Consider the following 20225-nt stretch of genomic DNA (forward strand, 5'->3'; position numbering starts at 1 on the left):
GAGTGCAGAGGCGATTTGCCAGAATGGCTCCATGGATGAGTAATTTTAACTGCAAGGTCAGGTTGGAGAAGCTGGAGTTGTTCCCCTTCGATTAAGGGCAATTTGACAGAGGTGCACAGGATTAATGCAGGTTTAGATAAGGTCGTCAAAGAAGAGCTGTTCCCATTCTGAAAAGGAAAATGAAAATCGCTTATTGCCACAAGTAGGCTTCAAATGAAGTTACTGTGAAAAGCCCCTAGTCGCCACATTCTGCCGCCTGTTCGGGAGGCTGATACGGGAATTGAACCGTGCTGCTGGCCTGCCTTGGTCTGCTTTCAAAGCCAGTTCTTTAGCCCAATGTGCTAAACCAGCCCCTGCTGCAAGGAGTAGGCAACACAGATTTAAGGTTTTGAGCAAACATAGAGGGGGGAATGTGATGAGAAACCTATTTTACTCAGCGGGTGGTAATGACCTGGAACTCGCTGCCCAGAAATATGGTGGGAGGGGAAACGATGAATGCGTTCAAAAGGAAATTGGATGAGCACATGAGCAAAATAAACCAACTGGGCTACAGGCGGTCGAGCAAGGGAATGGGATTGACTGAATTGCTCTACATGGACTGGATGGGCCAAACACCATCCTTCAGTGCCTTAATAATCAATTCCAAATGAAACATCCATTCTCACAGCAAGGCCTGCTGTAAATCACTGTAAATGATCCCTGAATGGTGGGTGATAAGTAAAAAGAAAAGACAAGATTAAACTAAATACAAAAAAAACATCAAGGGAAAATAAACTGGAAAAGTTACTGGCAAAGAATGAAATGGAACAGCAATGTGAAACATTTAAAAGTAATCGATAGAGCCCAGGAGAAATATATCGCAGTACAAAGCAAGAACAAAGTAGCCATTAACAACACACCATGGATGAATGAATGCAGCTTCTGTCATAAGACAACAAAGAAGAGGTTGACAAGAAGGAAATTCAAAAAGATTACATAAGAGGTCAAAAAACACAATTCGGAAAGCAAAGAGAAAGTACAGAATTGAATTATCAAGAAATAATAAGCTATTTTACAGGTGCATAAATATCAAAAGGAAAATCAGGTTAGGAATATGAAGGGATACACATGATGAAGTCTCAGGTAATTACTGTAAAATGGTAGAAATAGTAAATGTCTTGGTACTTTGTCTCTGTATTTACCATAGAGCAACATTAGAAAATAGATCAAAAATAGACAATAGGACATTTAAGATCATTGATAAACTGATTAAACTTAGTGAGGACAAAGTCCCTAATTGCCCTTGCTAGGCCATTTCAGGGGCATTTTAAGAGTAAACCACATTGCTGTGGATCTGGAGTAATGATGGTATATTTCCTTCGTTAAGGGACATTAGTGAACCTAGATGGGTTTTTACGACAAGCGGCAATGGTTTAATAGTCATTATTAGATTTTTAATTCCAGATTTTTGTTGAATTACCCTGGGTCTCTGGATTATCAGACCAGTGATAATATCACTATGCCATCACCTGCCCCAAAGTTAGGGAAGAGATATCAGATACACCATTACAAAGATGCATAAACATGTATTAGAAACTGGAAGAGCATCTGAAGACTGGCAGACTGCTAATGTGATTCCTTTATTTCAAAATGAAGATGGAACAAGTACAGGACCACTGAGCTTAAAATTGGATGGCAGGAAAAATAATAGGTCCCTTACTCGAAGAAGTAATAGGATCTAAAAATATAACAGATGGAATTCAAAGGGGCGATCATGGTTGACCATCCTGTTTTACTTCTTTGAAGAGTAACAGACAGGTAGATAAAGTTAAAGTAGTGGACCTAATACATATCATTTCCAAATGACCTTCAATAATGCCTTACATAGTAGACTCATGACTGAAGTCAGAATGTGGAGTCAGGAGACAAGTAACATAATGGATAGCAACCTGACTACAAACAGAAATTATAAATTGGTTATTAAAGGTAGTTACTCAGTCTGGCAAAAGATCCAATGCAGTGAACAATTTGGACTCCAGAATTGGAAGTACCATTTCAAAATGTATAGACGACACCAAATTGGGAGGTATTAATGCACAGGATGAATGCGACAACATACAGCAGAATATTAATAAACTTTCAGAATAGGCATGTAATTGACACAAGTGTCAGTATAGATAAGTGGGTGTTGGTGCACTTTGGGAAGAAGAATAAAAATGCCGCCTCTGGAAAATAATTGTATAAATAGAGAAAGAAAACAGATAGGTTTGTGAGTGCAGATACACAAGTCGGATTAATAAAATCATAAAACATCAAACAATCGCTGGGGTTCATTCCAGAGGGATAGAATTGAAAATCAGGGAAGTGATATTAAAATCGATTCTGCAGATAACCTTGGAACACTTCCTAACTCCACATTGATGAAGGGATATATAGAGCCATTGGAGAAGATTTAAAAGAAGAATTACTAGGATGCTTCCAGAATTGCTGAAATATAAATTTGTCAGTTGAGGATGAACGACCTAGCACTTCCGGGTGCGGCGATGCACTGCTAAGCCGCACGTTTCGGCAGCTCCTGTTCTAACGCACTTTTGGGCTCTTTTTGGGAGCCCCAACGGAAATTTTTTCGGACCAAACCCAGTGTGGGGTGACAAAGTAAGGAGTCCCCCTGGTGTGTATGGAAAGGATCGGTGTAGTGGCCAGATTGCGAAGGATCCTTTGGAGCAGCGGCAGAGAAGAGAAGGAAGAAGCAAGATGGCGGCGGATGGAGCCCAGACGACATGGGGCCTGGACCAGCAGGAATTCCTCCGACGGTGTGTGGAGGAATTAAAGAAGGAGGTGCTGGCGCGATGTTATTGGCAATCGAAGGGCTAAAAGAAACGCAAAGGCCCAGGCGATAGAGCTCCGTGGGGTGAAGGCGAAGGCAGCTGAGAACGAGGATGAGATTCTGGGCCTAGCGGTAAAAATGGAGACGCACAAGGCGCTACATAAGAGGTGTATCGAAAGGCTCGAAGTCCTGGAGAGCAGCTCGAGGAGAAAGAACCTCCGGATTCTGGGTCTCCCCAAGGGAGTGGAGGGGAGCTGACGTTGGGGCTTATGTGAGCACGATGCTCCATTCGCTAATGGGAGCTGAGGCCCCTCGGGCCCCCTGGAGGTGGAAGGGGCTCACCGGGTCCTTGCGAGGAGACCAAAGGCTGGAGAACCACAAGGGCGATAGTGGTGAGATTTCACCGCTTCACCGACAGAGAGGCTGTTTTGAGCTGGGCCAAAGAAGGTACGGAGTAGCAGGTGGGAGAATGCGGTGATACGAGTGTATCAGGACTGGAGCGCGGAGGTGGCGAGAAGGAGAGCGAGTTTTAATCGGGCCAAGGCGGTGCTTCACAAGAAGAAATAAAGTTTGGGATGCTGCAGCCGGCGCGATTGTGGGTCACGCACCAGATAAACACTATTACTTTGAAACGTCGGACGAGGCATGGACCTTCATCCAAGAAGAGAAATTGGACCAGAACTGAGGGACTGATGCTGTGGGGGAGATGACGATGTTGATGTATAGAAATGTAAATTAGGGAATGGGAGGTTCACAGTATCGGGACGATAGACGGGGTTTTTTCTCTTCTTGACGGGGGGACACTGAGAAATGTGGGCGCCGGTTGAAAAGGGACTGAGGTGGGGGATGGGGAGCTGCGCCATGGGGGTGCGGGGCTGATCCAGGAAGCGCAGGTTTTTTCCCGCGCTAGGGAGATGATGGCGTGAAGATAGGCGCAAGGAGGATGAGAGTTCCACACATGGGGGGGGGGGGATGGTCAGGGAGAGAACGGGGGAAGCCGGGGTCAGTTGGAGTCAGCTGACTTTCGGAAGCATCATGGGGGGAGTAACCATGCTAGATGGGGATCTAGCGGGCGGGGGGGGGGGGGGGGGGGGGGGGGGAAGGAAGGGGGGGTCAACTGGGTTGCTGCTGCTGGGAGCGAGAGGGAGCTGGCAAGGGAAGAGGTGGTCGGGACGGGAGGGCGCCACTGGGGGACGGGAGTGTGCGCGGGACCTGGATATGGGACTGGCCTAGAATAGGGGATGGCTAGTCAGCGGGGGGGGGGGGGGGGGGGGGGGGCAATCCGGCTGATCATGTCGAATTTGAGAGGCCTAAATGGGCCGATTAAGAGGGCCCGAGTGTTCGCGCACTTAAAAGGACTGAAGGCAAACGTCGTCATGCTTCAGGAGACGCATCTGAAGGTGGCGGATCAGGTTAGGTTAAGGAAAGGATCGGTGGGACAGGTGTTCCACTCAGGGTTGGACGCAAAAAATAGAGGGGTGGCGATATTGGTGGGGAAACGGGTGTCGTTCGAGGCTAGGAATATAGTGGTGGACAACGGTGGTAGATATGTGATGGTGAGTGGTAGATTGCAGGGAAAGGAGGTTGTGCTGGTAAATGTATATGCCCCGAACTGGGATGACGCGGGATTTATGAAGCAGATGCTGGGACGTATCCCGGACCTGGAGGTAGGAAGCCTGGTAATGGGGGGGGATTTCAATACTGGATCCAGGGTTAGATCGGTCTAGATCCAGGACCGGAAGAAGGCCAGCAGCGGCCAAGGTGCTCAGGGGGTTGATGGAGCAAATGGGGGGAGTGGATCCGTGGAGATTTGCCAGGCCGTTGGCCAAAGAGTTCTCCTTCTTCTCCCATGTTCATAAGGTATACTCCCGAATAGATTTCTTTGTTTTGAGCAGGGCACTGATTCCGAGGGTGGCAGGAACGGAGTATTCGGCCATAGCCGTTTCAGACCATGCCCCGCACTGGGTGGGTCTGGAACTAGGAGAGGAGATGGAACAGCGCCCATTCTGGCGACTGGATGTGGGACTATTGGCAGATGAAGGGGTCTGTGGAAGGGTGCGGGGATGTATCGAGAGGTACCTGGAGGCCAATGATGATGGTGAGGTCCAGGTGGGGGTAGTATGGGAAGCGCTGAAGGCGGTGGTTAGGGGAGAGTTGATCTCCATTAGGGCTTACAAGGAGAAAAAAGAGGGCAAAGAAAGGGAGAGATTAGTGGGGGAGATTTTGAGGGTGGATAAAAGATATGCGGAGGCCCAGGACGAAGGACTATAGAGAGAGAGGCGAAGACTTCAGACGGAGTTTGACCTGCTGACCACAGGGAATGCAGAGGCACAGTGGAGGAAGGCACAGGGGATGAGATACGAATATGGGGAAAAGACGAGCCGGCTGCTGGCCCACCAGCTTCGTAAGAGGATAGCGGCGAGGGAAATTGGGGGAGTCAGGGATGAAACGGGAACTAGGGAGCGGAGAGCAGGGAAGGTAAATGAGGTGTTTAAGACCTTTTATGAGAGGCTATATAGGTCCCAACCCCCGGAGGGAAAAGAGGGGATGCAACAGTTTTTGGACCAACTAAGGTTCCCGAGGGTGGAGGGGCAGGAGGTGGCAGGTCTGGGGGCGCCAATCGGGGTGGATGAGGTGACTAAAGGGCTGGGGAACATGCAGGCAGGGAAGGCCCTGGGACCAGACGGGTTCCCGGTGGAATTTTACAGGAAATATGTGGACTTGTTGGCCCCGCTGCTGGCGAGAACCTTTAACGAGGCCAGAGAAGGGGGGACCCTACCCCCGACAATGTCGGAGGCGACGATATCACTAATCCTGAAGCGAGATAAAGATCCGCTGCAATGCGGGTCATATAGGCCTATCTCGCTCCTGAATGTAGACGCCAAGTTGCTGGTAAAAGTGCTAGCGACGAGGATCGAGGATTGTGTTCCGGGGGTGGTGCATGAAGACCAGACAGGGTTTGTAAAGGGGAGACAATTGAATGTCAACGTGCGACGGCTGTTGGGGGTGATAATGATGCCCCCAGCGGAGGGGGAGGCAGAGATAGTGGCAACGATGAATGCAGAGAAGGCATTCGATAGGGTAGAGTGGGAGTATCTATGGGAGGTGTTGAGGAGGTTTGGGTTCGGGGAGGGGTTTGTCAGTTGGGTCAGACTCCTATATGGGGCCCCAGTGGCAAATGTAGTCACAAATCGGCAGAGATCGAAGTATTTTCGGTTACATGGGGAACAAGGCAGGGGTGCCCCCTGTCCCCATTACTGTTCGCGCTGGCAATTGAACCACTGGCCATAGCGTTGAGAGACTCTAGGAAATGGAGGGGGGTGGTTAGAGGGGGAGAGGAACACCGAGTGTCACTCTACGCAGATGACCTACTGCTGTATGTGGCGGATCCTGTGGAGGGGATGACAGAGGTTATGCAGATATTGAGGGAGTTTGGAGATTTTTCGGGATATAGGCTTAATATGGGGAAGAGTGAGCTTTTCGTAGTACACCCCGGAGATCAGGGAAGAGGGATAGACGGCCTGCCGTTAAGGAGAGTGGAAAGGAGCTTCCGATATTTGGGGATCCAGGTAGCCAGGAGCTGGGGAACTCTACACAAACTCAATCTGACGCGGCTGGTGGAGCAGATGGAGGAGGATTTCAAGAGGTGGGATATGCTGCCGCTCTCACTGGCGGGCAGAGTGCAGGCGGTAAAGATGATGGTCCTCCCAAGGTTTCTTTTTGTGTTTCAATGTCTCCCCATTTTGATCACTAAGGCCTTTTTTAAGAAAATAGATAGGAGTATTATGAGTTTCATGTGGGCAGGGAAGACCCCGAGGGTAAGGAGGGGGTTCCTGCAGCGCAGCAGGGACAGAGGGGGACTGGCATTGCCGAATCTGGACGATTATTACTGGGCCGCCAATGTGGCGATGGTTCGCAAGTGGATGAGTGAGGGAGAGGGGGCGGCGTGGAAGAGGCTTTACCAGTAAAGGAACGAGCCTAAAGGCGCTGGTGACGGCGCCGCTACCGCTCTCCCCGAAAAGGTACACCACAAACCCAGTGGTGGCGGCAACCTTAAGGATCTGGGGGCAATGGAGGCGACATAGGGGTGTGACGGGTGCCTCGGTGTGGTCCCCGATCAGGAACAACCATAGGTTTGTCCCAGGAAGGATGGACGGAGGGTTCCAGAGCAGGCACCGGGCAGGAATTAGGAGATTGAGAGACTTGTTTATTGACGGGGAGTTTGCGAGCCTGGGAGCGCTGGAGGAAAAGTATGAGTTGCCCCCGGGGAATATCTTTAGATATATGCAAGTGAGGGCGTTTACGAGGCAACAGGTGAGGGAATTTCCGCTGCTCCCGACACAGGGGATCCAGGATAGAGTGATTTCGGGGGTATGGGTCGGGGAGGGCAAAGTGTCCAAAATATATCAGGAGATGAGAGACAAGGGGGAGGCGCTGGTAGAGGAGCTGAAGGGAAAATGGGAAGAAGAGCTGGGGAAGGAGATTGAGGAGGGTCTGTGGGCTGATGCCCTAAGTAGGGTAAATTCCTCTTCCTCGTGTGCCAGGCTGAGCCTGATACAATTCAAGGTCCTACACAGAGCACACATGACGGGAGCGAGGCTGAGCAGGTTCTTCAAAATGGAGGACAGGTGCAGGAGGTGCTTGGGAAGCCCGGCGAACCACACACATATGTTCTGGTGGTGTCCAGCACTGGATGAGTACTGGAGGGGAGTGGCAAGAGGGATTTCAAAGGTGGTGAAGGTCCGGGTCAAGCCAGGCTGGGGGTTAGCTATATTTAGGGTAGCGGAGGAGCCGGGAGTGCAGGAGGCGAAAGAGGCCGATATTCTGGCCTTTGCGTCCCTGGTAGCCCGGCGAAGAATCTTACTCATGTGGAAGGAAGCAAAACACCCCCGGCGTGGAGGCCTGGATAAACGATATGGCGGGGTTCATAAAACTGGAACAGATGAAGTTTGCGTTGAGAGGATCGGTTCAGGGGTTCTCCAGGCGGTGGCAACCGTTCCTTGACTATCTCGCGGAACGTTAAGGGAAAATAGATCGTCAGCAGCAGCCCAGAGGGGGGGGGGCACTATTTTTTTCTTCTTTTTGTTTGTTACTTTGCCAGTTCACTATTTTATTTAATTTAAATAATGTTCCTTATTAGTTATTGTGTTATCTCTTATGTTGATCTGTAAGGTGGAAAAATTGTGATTGAAAACTTTAATAAAATATATATTTTTTAAAAAGAGGATGAACGACCTGGGCTTTTTATTTCTCTAGAAAAGAGCAGGCTGAGGAGGCGACCGAATAGAGTTCTCGACTATGAAAAGGATCAATAGAGTAGATATACAAAAGGTATTTTGGTTTGCGGGGAATGACAAAACTGGGCATCGTAAATACAAGGTGCTCATAAATAAATCCAATAGGGAATTCCAGAAAGCCACCTTTGTCCAGGGGGTGGTTGGAATATGGAACTCACTACCATAACGAGTAGTTGAGATGAAGCTAGATAAACAGACGAAGGAGAAAGGAATAAAATATTACACAATAGCTTTAGATGAAGATGGTAGGAGGAGGCCTGTATGAAGCATAAACACTGGCGCAAACAATTGGGTTGAATGCCTCATTTTTATTCTGCACATTTCTATTCTGCACATTCTATGTCAAATAATTGTACCCAATGGAGACCATGAAGACCAAAAACAAAAGTTCTCAATCAATTGCAAATTCACCTAGTTTTAATGCTGCACATTTTTGACGATCTTGTGGTGATTGTACATGCCAGCAATGCAAGCTTCCCACTGATCCATCATTGCCAAATGGCAAGCAACATACCACTGGTGCATTACTAATGGTCTGTCCCAGCATCCAATTTCCCTTGTCCCCACCCACTCCCACCCCAAAGCAGAAAATCTCCCATCTAATTTAAAAAAGGATATGAAGCACCTTTAATGGACTTTATGTGGTTTGGTAAATGAGGTTGTTATTCCATAATTTGGCGAAACATGCTCGGAATTCAGTGGTTTGATAGATTTATGGGGACGATCCTCCGGCTACTTTGTGCAGAGCGGCGGTGAAAGCCGGGAGACCCCGTACCCGGAATCTGCCCGGCTCGTAATGCCTCGCGTGATTCAACGCAATCTCGTGAGACATTGCAAGGGGCATCCCACCACAATGGGTGGGATCACCTTTTAGCAAATCCGCATATTAGAGTGAGGCAATAAGCCTTAGTCTAATGTGGAGATTCCCGAGGTACCTGAGGCTTTGGGATTCAATCCCTTCATCTCAGGGACCTCGGGTAAGCGCCGTTTGGTACTGGGGGACCAGATGGAACAGCATTTGTGGAATGTGGATTACAAAATTCTAGCCAAGGTCATCGCCAATCGGGTCAGGTCTGCTCTGGAGTCGGTGATCCACCCTGACCAGACCTGTGCTGTACCCGGCAGGAAGATCTCTGATAGCCTCGAGCTTCTCAGGGATACGATCGCCTACGTGCAGGACAGGAGGGTGGACACTTGCCTCATCAGCCTTGCCCAGGAGAAGGCTTTGACAGAATATCGCACACCTACATGATGGATGTGCTCTCCAAAATGGGGTTTGGGGAGGGAATTCGCAATTGGATCAAACTGCTCTACACAAACATCTATAGCGCAGTCTCAATCAATGGGTGGGAATCAGAAAAGTTCCAGATCAAATCCGGAGTCAGGCAGGGCTGCCCTCTCTCCTCTGCCCTTTTTGTGTGCTGAGTCCTTTTGCCGAGTCCATCAGGAAGGATCCGGGTATAAGAGGAGTGACGATCCCAGGCAGTGGAGGCACGCAAGTCAAGGCCTCCCTGTACATAGACGACGTTGCCGTCTTCTGCTCGGATCCTGCGTCTGTACGCAGGCTCTTGACCATCTGCGCCCAGTTTGAACTGGCCTCGGGAGCCAAGGTAAACCGCGGCAAGAGCGAGGCCATGTTCTTTGGGAACTGGGCCGACCGGTCCTTTGTCCCCTTCACTGTCAGGTCAGATTACCTGAAGGTGCTGGGGATATGGTTCGGAGCTGCTGGGGCGTGCACCAAAACCTGGGAGGAGCGCATAGCAAAGGCAAGGCAGAAACTGGGCTGGTGGGAGCAACGCTCCCTCTCCATTGCGGGCAAAACCCTGGTCATCAGGTGTGAGGTACTCTCGGTGCTACTGCACGTGGCGAAGGTCTGGCCCATAACCCGACCCTACGCCGCAGCAGTCACCCGAGCCATCTTCAAATTCATCTGGAGATCCAAGATGGATCGTGTCCGAAGGGACACCATGTACAAACCTCTGGAGAAGGGAGGGCGGAACGTACCCAACGCCTCCCTCATCCTGTTGGCCACCTTTGTGTCCAGCTGCATCAAGCTGTGCGTGGACCCCCAGTATGCAAACACCAAGTGTCACTACATACTGAGGTTCTACCTGTCCCCGGTGTTACCAAGGAATGGGCCTGGCCTCATTGCCGCGGAACGCTCCAAGTAGTTGGACCGTACCGTACCACCTGTCCTTCGTGGAAACGTTTTTGAAGAAAAACACCTTTGACCACAAGGCAATGAAGCAGTGGTCAGCACGTAATGTCCTCGAGGCCCTCAGGGAAAAGGAGACCGTGGAGGACGTTGGATGGTTCCCTGAGCAGACTGCCAGAGTCATCTGGCAGAACGCCTCATCACCAGAACTTTCAAACAAGCACCAAGACCTAGCTTGGCTAGTGGTGAGAAGGGCCCTCCCTGTCAGATTCTTCATGCACACCCGAAGGCTCTGCGCCAATGCACGCTGCCCTCGGAGTGGCTGTGGGGGAAATGAGACGGTCACACATCTCCTTGTGGAATGTGCCTTTGCAAAGAAGGTCTGGAGAGAGATGCAGTGGTATTTGCCAAGGTTTATCCTGAACAGATCTGTGACACAGGACTCTGTGCTCTACGGACTGTTTCCAGGGGCACACACCAAGACAAATATCAACTGCTGCTGGAAGGTCATCAACTCGGTGAAAGACGCTCTTTGGTCTGCCCGAAACTTGCTGATCTTCCAGTGCAAAGAATTGTCCTCGACCGAGTGTTGCAGACTGGCACATTCCAAGGTCCAGGACTACGTGCTGAGGGACGCACTCAAGCTTGGGGCAGCTGCCGCCAAGGCGCAATGGGGAAAGACCACTGTGTAATGTACACCGAGGGGCGGGTAACAGTGTAAACCCCCCTCGGTCTGGGCCACCAACACGCCAATGTATAAAACAAACACGACAATGTAAATATTTAAGAAGGAATTGTAATGTAAAGAGTGATATGTGTATAATAATATCAAAATTGAATGGAAGAAAGTCATGGCAATGTGTAACTCTGCCGGAAATGTACAGTCAAGACAATTTGAAATGTTTCTGTAATGCTTATGATAAATTTTATGAATAAAGTATATTTTTTTGAAAAAAAAACTTGGGGGTCTCCCAGGGGCTCAGAGATGCCCAGCTGCATGCCCTTTGGGCAGGGTGGTGCCCTAGCACTGCTGGTGCCACCTGAGTACCCTGGCACTGCCAGCCTGCTACCCTGGCAGTGCGACCTGGTGTTAGCCAAAGTGACATTGGCAGCTGGCAGGGGCACTGCCAGGGTACCAGGTTGGCGCTGCCGACATGCTGAGCTGTCATTTTTATTACACGGCGATTTGGCTGGGGTTGCCCACCGTTCCCCATTGTAAAACACAGGGCTATGTGCGGCCTCGGCTGCGCATTCCCAGTTTAGGCCCCTTATTCAAAGCGAGTTGCGTTAAATAGCCATGTGTTTCCCGGCACTGTGAGTGCCAGGAAACATGCTGCTAAACGCTCTCTCAGGGACATTGTTCCCTTTTGGGAAAATCGCACCCTATGAGTTCTATAATTTCATAGAGGTGATAGTTTGTTGTGTAGTTTGATGGTGGACATTGTATGATCTATATTTCAGAGGTTGAATGATCTGTAGTTTTGTGAAAGATGCTGCTATTTCTGTGGTTTGTTGGAAGGTGTTAGTTCTGTCATTTGGCAGAGGTTGTTAGTTCTATGATTTGGAAGTGGCTACCGAGCATTCTGTGATTTGGTTGCTAGTTCTGTGATTTGATGACGTATGCACGGTCTGTGGTTTGGTAGAGGTTTTGAGCTCAGTGGTTTGTTGGAGGTTTCACAGCTGCCGAAGGACGTATTTGATGCTTCACGCAGATGATATTATGAAGAAAACCTGTTGCATATTTTTTAAGTCTCATTTATGCTATTTGATAGGAGAACTCAAACTTTAAAATATACCCCCGGTTTTATAAATGTTGTTTTACTAGAGTTTGTGCATTTTATACAGATTGAAAAAAAAGTTGTGTATTGTTGGTCTGAGGAATCGGATGATCTCCTACGGGACTGTCAGTCAGTGGACTGCTCAGTATTTAAAACTCTGCGACCAGCCTGAACGAGTATGCCACTACAGTAACTGACTTCATTAGTAAGTGTGTAGAAGACGGTGCCAAAGAAGCAAATCCGAGTGTTTCCCAACCAGAAACCCTGGATGAACAGGGATATCCACCGCTTGCTGAAGTCTAGGTCTGAGGCATTCAAGTCAGGCGACCCTCACCTCTACAAGAAAGCCAGATATGATCTAAAGAAATCCATCAAAGATGCCAAAAGACAGTACCGAACCAAGCTTGAGTCCCAGGCTAGCCACACGGATCCCCGCCGTCTATGGCAAGGTCTGCAAGACATAACTGGCTACAAGATGAAGGCATGTAAAATCATCGGCTCCAACGCACCCCTCCCTGATGAGCTCAACGCATTCTATGCCCTCTTTGAGCAAGAGGTCAGCGAGAGCAAGCCCTCCACCCCAGAAGCTACGGATGAACTTGTATCTGAGATCATCACTGCAGATGTCAGAGCAGCCTTCTCGAAGGTCAACCCACGGAAAGCCACTGGCCCGGATGGGGTATCCGGATGGGCACTCAGGTCTTGCGCGGATCAACCGGCGGAGGTATTCGCAGACATCTTCAACCTCTCTTGACAATAATCTGAGGTCCCTATCTGCTTCAAGAAGACGACCATCATCCCTGTACCAAAAACAAGTCAAGCAGCGTGCCTTAATGACTATCGTCCAGTGGCTCTGACATTGATCATCATGAAGTGCTTCGAAAGGGTAGTCATGGCACAAATCAACTCCAGCCTCCCGGACTGCCTTGATCCACTACAGTCCGCCTACCGCTGCAACAGGTCCACAGCAGACGCCATCTCCATGGCCATGCACTCTACCCTGGAACACCTAGATAACAAAGACACCTATGTCAGACTCCTATTTATTGACTACAGCTCAGCCTTCAACACCATCATTCCTACGAAACTCATCTCCAAACTCTGTGGCCTTGGCCTCGGCTCCTCCCTCTGCGACTGGATCTTGAACTTTCTAACCCACGGGCCACAATCAGTAAAGATAGGCAACAACACCTCCTCCACGATTATCCTCAACACCGGTGCCCCTCAGCCCCCTACTATACTCCTTATACACCTATGACTGTGTGGCCAAATTCCCCTCCAACTCGATTTTAAAATTTGCTGACGACACCACCGTAGTGGGTCGGATTTCAAACAATGATGAGACAGAGGACAGGAATGAGACAAAGAATCTGGTGAACTGGTGCAACGACAATAATCTCTCCCTCAATGTCAACAAAATGAAGGAGATTGTCATCGACTTCAGGAAGCGTAGTGGAGAACATGCCCCTGTCTACATCAATGGAAACGACGTATAAAGGGTCGAGAGCTTCAAGTTTTTAGGTGTACAGATCACCAACAGCCTGCCCTGGTCGCCCTATGCCGACACTAAAGTTAAGAAAGCCCACCAACGACTCTACTTTCTCAGAAGACTAAGGAAATGTGGCATGTCAGCTACGACCCTCACCAACTTCTACAGATGCACCATAGAAAGCATTCTTTCTGGTTGTATCACAGCTTGGTATGGAACCTGCTCTGCCCAAGACTGCAGGAAACTACAAAAGGTCGTGAATGTAGCCCAGTCCATCATGCAAACCAGCCTCCCATCCATTGACTCTATCTATAATTCCCGCTGCCACAGAAAGGCAGCCAGCATGATTAAGGACCCCACGCACCCTGGACATACTCTCTTCCACCTTCTTCCGTCAGGAAAAAGATACGAAAGTTTGAGCTCACGTACCAACCGATTGAAGAACAGCTTCTTTCCTACTGCCATCAAACTTTTGAATGGACCTACCTCGTATTAAGTTGAACTTTTCTCTACACCTTGCTATAACTGTAACATTATATTCTGCAGTCTCTCCTTCCTTCCCTATGTACGGTATGCATTATTTGTACAGCATGCAAGAAACATTACTTTTCACTGTATACTAATACATGTGACAATAATAAATCAAATCAACTCAAAAGCTACTTAGCATTGGGCAATTAAGCATTTTCACATATTAAACTACGAGATTAGAATCTACTCCAGGTTTGATGCCGTGCAGAGCTCCCTCTACATTTTCTAAAAGTATTCCAAATCCAGTCTCCAAGAAGTATCTTTCTCCAATATGGCATTTTACTGTTCTCCTAACTGCTGTTCTTGTGTCCTATTTGAGTGGCATTTTAAAATTGTGCAGGTTAGAAATACCTTGTCCCGTCAATTCCTGGTAATTTGGGAATAAATTCAAACTGTCCTTGAAATCTTCATCTGCCATCAAAAAATATGATCACAAATGTTCAGACAGGTGGATTGTTGTGAGAGCGTAAGAGTTTTGGTTTGTTTAATGGATGATCTTTCATAATTCTTTGAGATTTTCCGAGTCAGCAAGCACTGTTCTAAAACTGTTGCTAATACAACAGAAATCATAGTTAAAAGGGTAGCATGTTCTCCTTTTGACTGCATGGGAGATATCTTAACTCTAGATTTCATTGTAATCTTAGCAGTTAGAATATTTCTTCAATGGCTTTGTAAATGTTAGTTTAAGTTTTTAAAACACCTTTTTTCTGTGCGTTTCTACACTTCAATGTACAGCGAAACACCAAATTACTACCTCAAGTTGCATTTTATTTTCATGCTTTTAGCTGTAAGTGACTCATTTTGTGTTCTTTAAGGATCCTATATCACATAGGCAGCCCCATTTAAAACTGTTGCGCTGAGGATCGTTGAATATAATCAAAAATGCCCCATTTAGTCAGAAGTCATTTTCTTTTCAAAAGGCAAATGTTATTTAATCTTTCAGCTGTTCATTGTGCCATCATAAATACTTTCTTTTTGCTGCAGTGTGGGTCTGAAATGAGCCCACTAATTGCCTCCTATTTCCAATGACATGTGGTGGTTTAGTGGGAAGAGAACGCAGCAGGGAGGAGGAAATAGGAGGCTGAGAAAATGAGAGCTAATTATTTTCACTTGCTCATGTCAGGTTGGTGTCAGGCTTGTTTTTACAAACTAGAAGGTTTAGCACTAAATAAAACAAACTGGCGTCATGTTTTTATATACTGGCAATGTCATGAAAGCAGCTGCACGGCAAATAATGCCTGCAATTGCATGGACACCATCTGATTTCCACTGTGTGTCTGTGCTAATGAGTATATCACAGTGGTGCCAAGTGAAAGGTGCTGAATTATGTATGATTCTTCATTAGTGCAGTAATAGTTCTGTACATCATTATGGGACATTGTTTCTCCTGAGGCGATTAAAAAAAAATCCTCTGTTCAAGACCTAGTAGTAACCCCTCCATGCTAGTGAGGTCCACTTGTGTAGTTCTATGTGAGCAGCTTCCTGTAGATTCTTTTTTATATTTACAATTGTCCCAAGGGATGTTGGAACAGTAGGCAATGACATTGTAAACAGAATAGAGTAACACAGATTAACAGATACTTATCTGATCTCGGGCCTCATTTCCACTTAAAACCAACCAGTGACATTTGCTGATCTGCCGACCAAGATAATGATGCAGAGTAGAAATGTTGTGGGGCTTAGATGTTTGTCATATACTGTCAGTTAATACTGACAGTTTCTGAAGTTTTATTTCAGAACTTTCATCAATCCTTTAGCATGCTAAGTGAAAATCTTTATTAAAAAGTTTAATTGGTAACTGTGAGCAGTTTCAAGCACCCCTCAGTTTAGATACATGCACAAAACTTTGCTACATTCAAAGCATCACAATATATTTCCATATGGCAGCATTTTTGTACAATAATCTTTGCATGTGGAAATGGTGTGAGCAATGTTTGGTATATGCAAATAATTTACCCATAAAGTGGAGACAACTGATGTTGTTTTATTTACCCTGCACATCTTTTCCTCCCCTATATTAAGAATTGGGCAAGAGATACCTGTTCCTGGACTTTTGCTTCATGATTGATTGGCATAAAGTAAATAAAAGTCACCGTGGATAATCTCAGGAAAGATATAGTGGTTTTGGTGGGGGTACAGCACAGATTCGCTGGAATTACACTTAATTATGAGGAGAAGTTGTATGAATGTAAGTTGTATTCGACTGAGTTTAGGAAGTTGAGGGATGATCTGATCACGATATTTAACATGATTAAGAAATTTACAGGGTAGATCCTAAGAAACTGTTTCATCTTGAGAAGTCCAGAACAAGAGGGAAAATCTTAGCCCAGTCATTAGGGTGAAATCAGCAAGCACTCTTTCGCACACAGAGCGGTGAAAAACTGGACTGTGTTGTCAGTAGAAATGTTCAAGACTTGAGATTGACAGATTTTAGTTGGCTACGATTGTTGAAGGATATAAAAGAAGAACAGGTAAATAGAATTTAGATACATATCGCCCATTATCTAATTTGGTGGTGGGAACTCAAGGGTCTGAATATCCTACTCCTGTTCTTTTATTTCCATATTTCTCTGGAAGGATTTGGCTGTGAGCTCAGTGACAAAAGAGCTTACAGGCTGCTTGAATGATTGTTCTCCCTGAAGAAGGGAAGAATTTAACCGCATAGCAGATTTTGAGCAACAATGGAATCTGAAACAAGAATAGAGAAAGCTGGAAAAACCCAGGTCTGGCAGTATCTGTCGGGAGAGAAAACATAGTTAACATTTTGAGTCTGACCCCTCATACCAAAATAGAGGGAGAAATTCTAGTTCTGATGAAGAGTCAGAAGAGTCGAAACGTTAATGGCGTTAGTAAGTTGTTCATCAGCTGGTGTCCTGAAGGTATCCCATCTCCGTGCTTTCCCATATGGTAGGCCATGCTCATGTCAGCCCTGACTCAATTGGTAGCAATTCCGGCCTCTGAATCATAGGGTTCCTGGTTCAAATCCCGCTCCAGGTCTTGAGCACAAAATAAATCTAGGCCGATACTCCAATGCAGTACCAAGGGTCTGCTGCACAGTTTAAGCTGCCATTTTTCAGATCGGGCATGAAGTCAATGCTCCATCCGTCTACCCAGGTGGATGTGAAAGATGCCATGCGCTATTTCAGAGAAGAGGGGGTAGTCATCCCCGTTGCCAGGCCAATAATTTGTCCCGAAATCAACATCAGAAAAAACAGATGTTCTGGTTAATATATTGTTTGGGGAAGGTTGCGATGCACCAATTAGTTGCTGTGATTCCTACATTACAATAGTGACCACATTTCAAAAGTATTTCATTGGCTGTCGACTATATTGAGACATCCAGTGGTCATGGAAAAAAACTATATGAATGCAAGTCTTTTTTTTGATTGACATTAGCAATTAACTATGTAGGGTGTCATGTGAGTACAGGCAGATCCTCTTTTCACTTCTTTAACAGACTGGTGTCATTTTGTTCTCCACAAAGTAACAATTTCACAAATCTATAAGAGGCCATGTTTTAGAACTGCAGGCATATAAATATAGTTGGAAGGAAAGTCTTAGCAAATGGGACTGATATAAAATGCAGAAAATCATATCATGCACTGGAAGATAAAGAAAAGAGAATAAAAGGGGCATTCATGTAGGTGTTGCTTGTGTGGCATACAATCCAGTGCATTGTTACAATTTTGGTGGTGTAGTTAGCCAGTGAACGTTGTTTCCACTAATAAATTGGAAGCACTGTTTACATGCCACAAAAACACTCAGAAAGATGTGATTTATGTATCAGATTTTACAGTTAGTGAAGTGTATGCATTTTGGTTCTAATGAGTTTTAAACGGTTGACTGAGAGAAATGGATGCACAAAGGTTTCTGTTATGAGCTGGCATACCTTTCATGTAGTTGTTTTTAAATTTTATTCAATGTAAAATCTACTCCTCTTCAGTCTGCTGCTGTGGGGATTGCCTATTCCCACCAATGATGAAAGTCATCAGACAGATTTGAACTTTTCTGGGGAGGGGGAAGGGAATCAAGAGTTCCACTTATACAATGCACACAGTGCTACCAACAGCGAACAAACAGAAGTCATCTGGGGCTAACAAAGGACTTGTCACCTTGTCATGCCTCCCTTACAGATAATGCAATTCCTATGTACATCATGAATAAGCATTGAAAGGGAAAGATTTGTGCCCCTTCTGTCCGCAAATGCATTTGCAACTTAAGCATGCTAACACAGTGAAAATATCTCAATGTGGGCTCATGTTGGGAATGTGTCAGGGCACATGGGTGAAAATTAATTCTGGCTCGTTTCTAGCAAAAATATTAGAGCACCTTTTTAGATTTGTAGGGAAGGCAAACTTTTTCTTAATTTCACATTAAAATTAGAAATGTTTGTGCAGAAATTAAAAAATAATTTTGCATGGTTTTTAATAAAACTGATAATCTAGATATGGGGAAGATTTTCCCAAATGGGAGACCGTGGCAGCTGTTAAATCTCTATAATGGTTTATACTTGCCCATAGAATCCCTACAGTGCCGAAGGAGGCCATTCGGCCCTTCGAGTCTGCACAGACCCTCTGAAAGAGCACCCTACCTAGGCTCCACTCCCCGCCCTATCCCGGTAGCCCCATCTAACATGCACATCTTTGGACACTTAGGGGCAATTTTAGCATGGCCAATCCACCTAACTTGCACATCTTTGGACTGTGGGAAGGAACTGGAGCACTTGGAAAAAACCCATGCAGACACGGGAGAACGTGCAAACTCCACACAGTTACCCAAAGCTGGAATTAAACCTGGGTCCCTGACACTGTGAGCCAGCAGTGCTAACTATTGTGGCAGCATGCTACCCTTTATTGAAATAATTGAGAAAGATACAAATCATGGAATCTTACAGCACTGGGTGAAACCCTTTACCCATTCGTGCTTGTGTCAGCCTCTGAAATAATAGGTATTACTGCCTGGTTACATAGCCATTGTAAGGAAAATAAAGTATGTATCAAAAATATGTTAATTGGTCATCTTAGTGAGTAAGTGCATTACTCGATATGATACTCAAACTTGGAGATCAGGGAGTCAAGTTTTGGTCCCTGGTCTGAGCAGATTTGCTGATCCCCAAGTGGCATCAAGGCGGCGCCACAAATAACCCTGTGCCCCTTGATTTCAGGAGGAAAGAAAATTAGCCTACTCCTGATTGTTTCCACTGTCCCCTACTGGACGGTGTGTATCTGGTACCATTAGGATTGAACCTGGATACAACACTCTCACTGCCAAATAACCACCACGATTCAGTGACTGTGTTAATTTGTGAAAAACAATCATTTGGTGAGATTGTAATAGAAGATTAAAGGCCTCAGTAGAGGCAAACCTTAGCAGTAAGCCAGCAGTCTGCAGAGCAAGGTAATCCATTTTAAGTTAATGTGTCAGCTACTGCAGTCCATCCAAATATTTAAATATGTTTTTGAATGACACTGAAATATATTTATTTCAGTTTTGTGACATCTGGAAAAAGATTGATTTCTAAAATAGAATTAAATGTTGTGTTTCTAAATCACTGTTTCTCTTTACTTGTTTCTATGGGGAAATCAAATCACCGATCTATTAGACTGTTCTACAGTTTAGATAGAAAAACTATATTGTTAATATTGCTGGGTTTAGGTATTTTAAAAGTTTCTGCATGTATTTGAGCAAACATAATGCTTGTTTGGCAATTTAGTATATTAGGAATATTTTTGCAATCATTGGAATGTTTATTAATGTAACAACTCAATTTATATATTGCTCTGTAATGAGCTCCCTTGAGTCGACATTTTTTTAAACACAAGGATACTTGTATGTCTATAGCAGCCTCTAGGCTGTGCTGTTGAATCACCTTTCCCCTGGTGAATAACATTTTGTAGATTTCTACTGGTACAAAATTAATTATAATAAAAAATTCCTGAATAATTTCAAGCATTGCTCCTTATGCATCCGCAACTGTATAAAAAAAGATTTAATTTGAACTTTAAAGTCTTGGGAAATCATCTTTTCCCATGCTCATGGGGAAGAGATTGTAATAATTAATGCATGTACTTCTGTGTAACCATTGCACCACTTCCTCATGAGAAAAAATGAACAATATGTCCCTAACTAAATTTCTGTTTGTAAAATATAACGGTGTTAAATTTGGTTA

General features: G+C 45.9%; 1 protein-coding gene across 1 annotated transcript in view; it reads left to right on the forward strand.

The window, feature by feature from the left end:
* Positions 1-20225, forward strand: part of LOC140391556 (mitogen-activated protein kinase kinase kinase 20-like) — a 249041-nt gene that overhangs the window by 187210 nt on the left and 41606 nt on the right. The window lies entirely within an intron of this gene.

This window comes from Scyliorhinus torazame, chromosome 2 (genome assembly GCF_047496885.1).
Source record: "Scyliorhinus torazame isolate Kashiwa2021f chromosome 2, sScyTor2.1, whole genome shotgun sequence".
Lineage (NCBI taxonomy): Eukaryota > Metazoa > Chordata > Chondrichthyes > Carcharhiniformes > Scyliorhinidae > Scyliorhinus > Scyliorhinus torazame.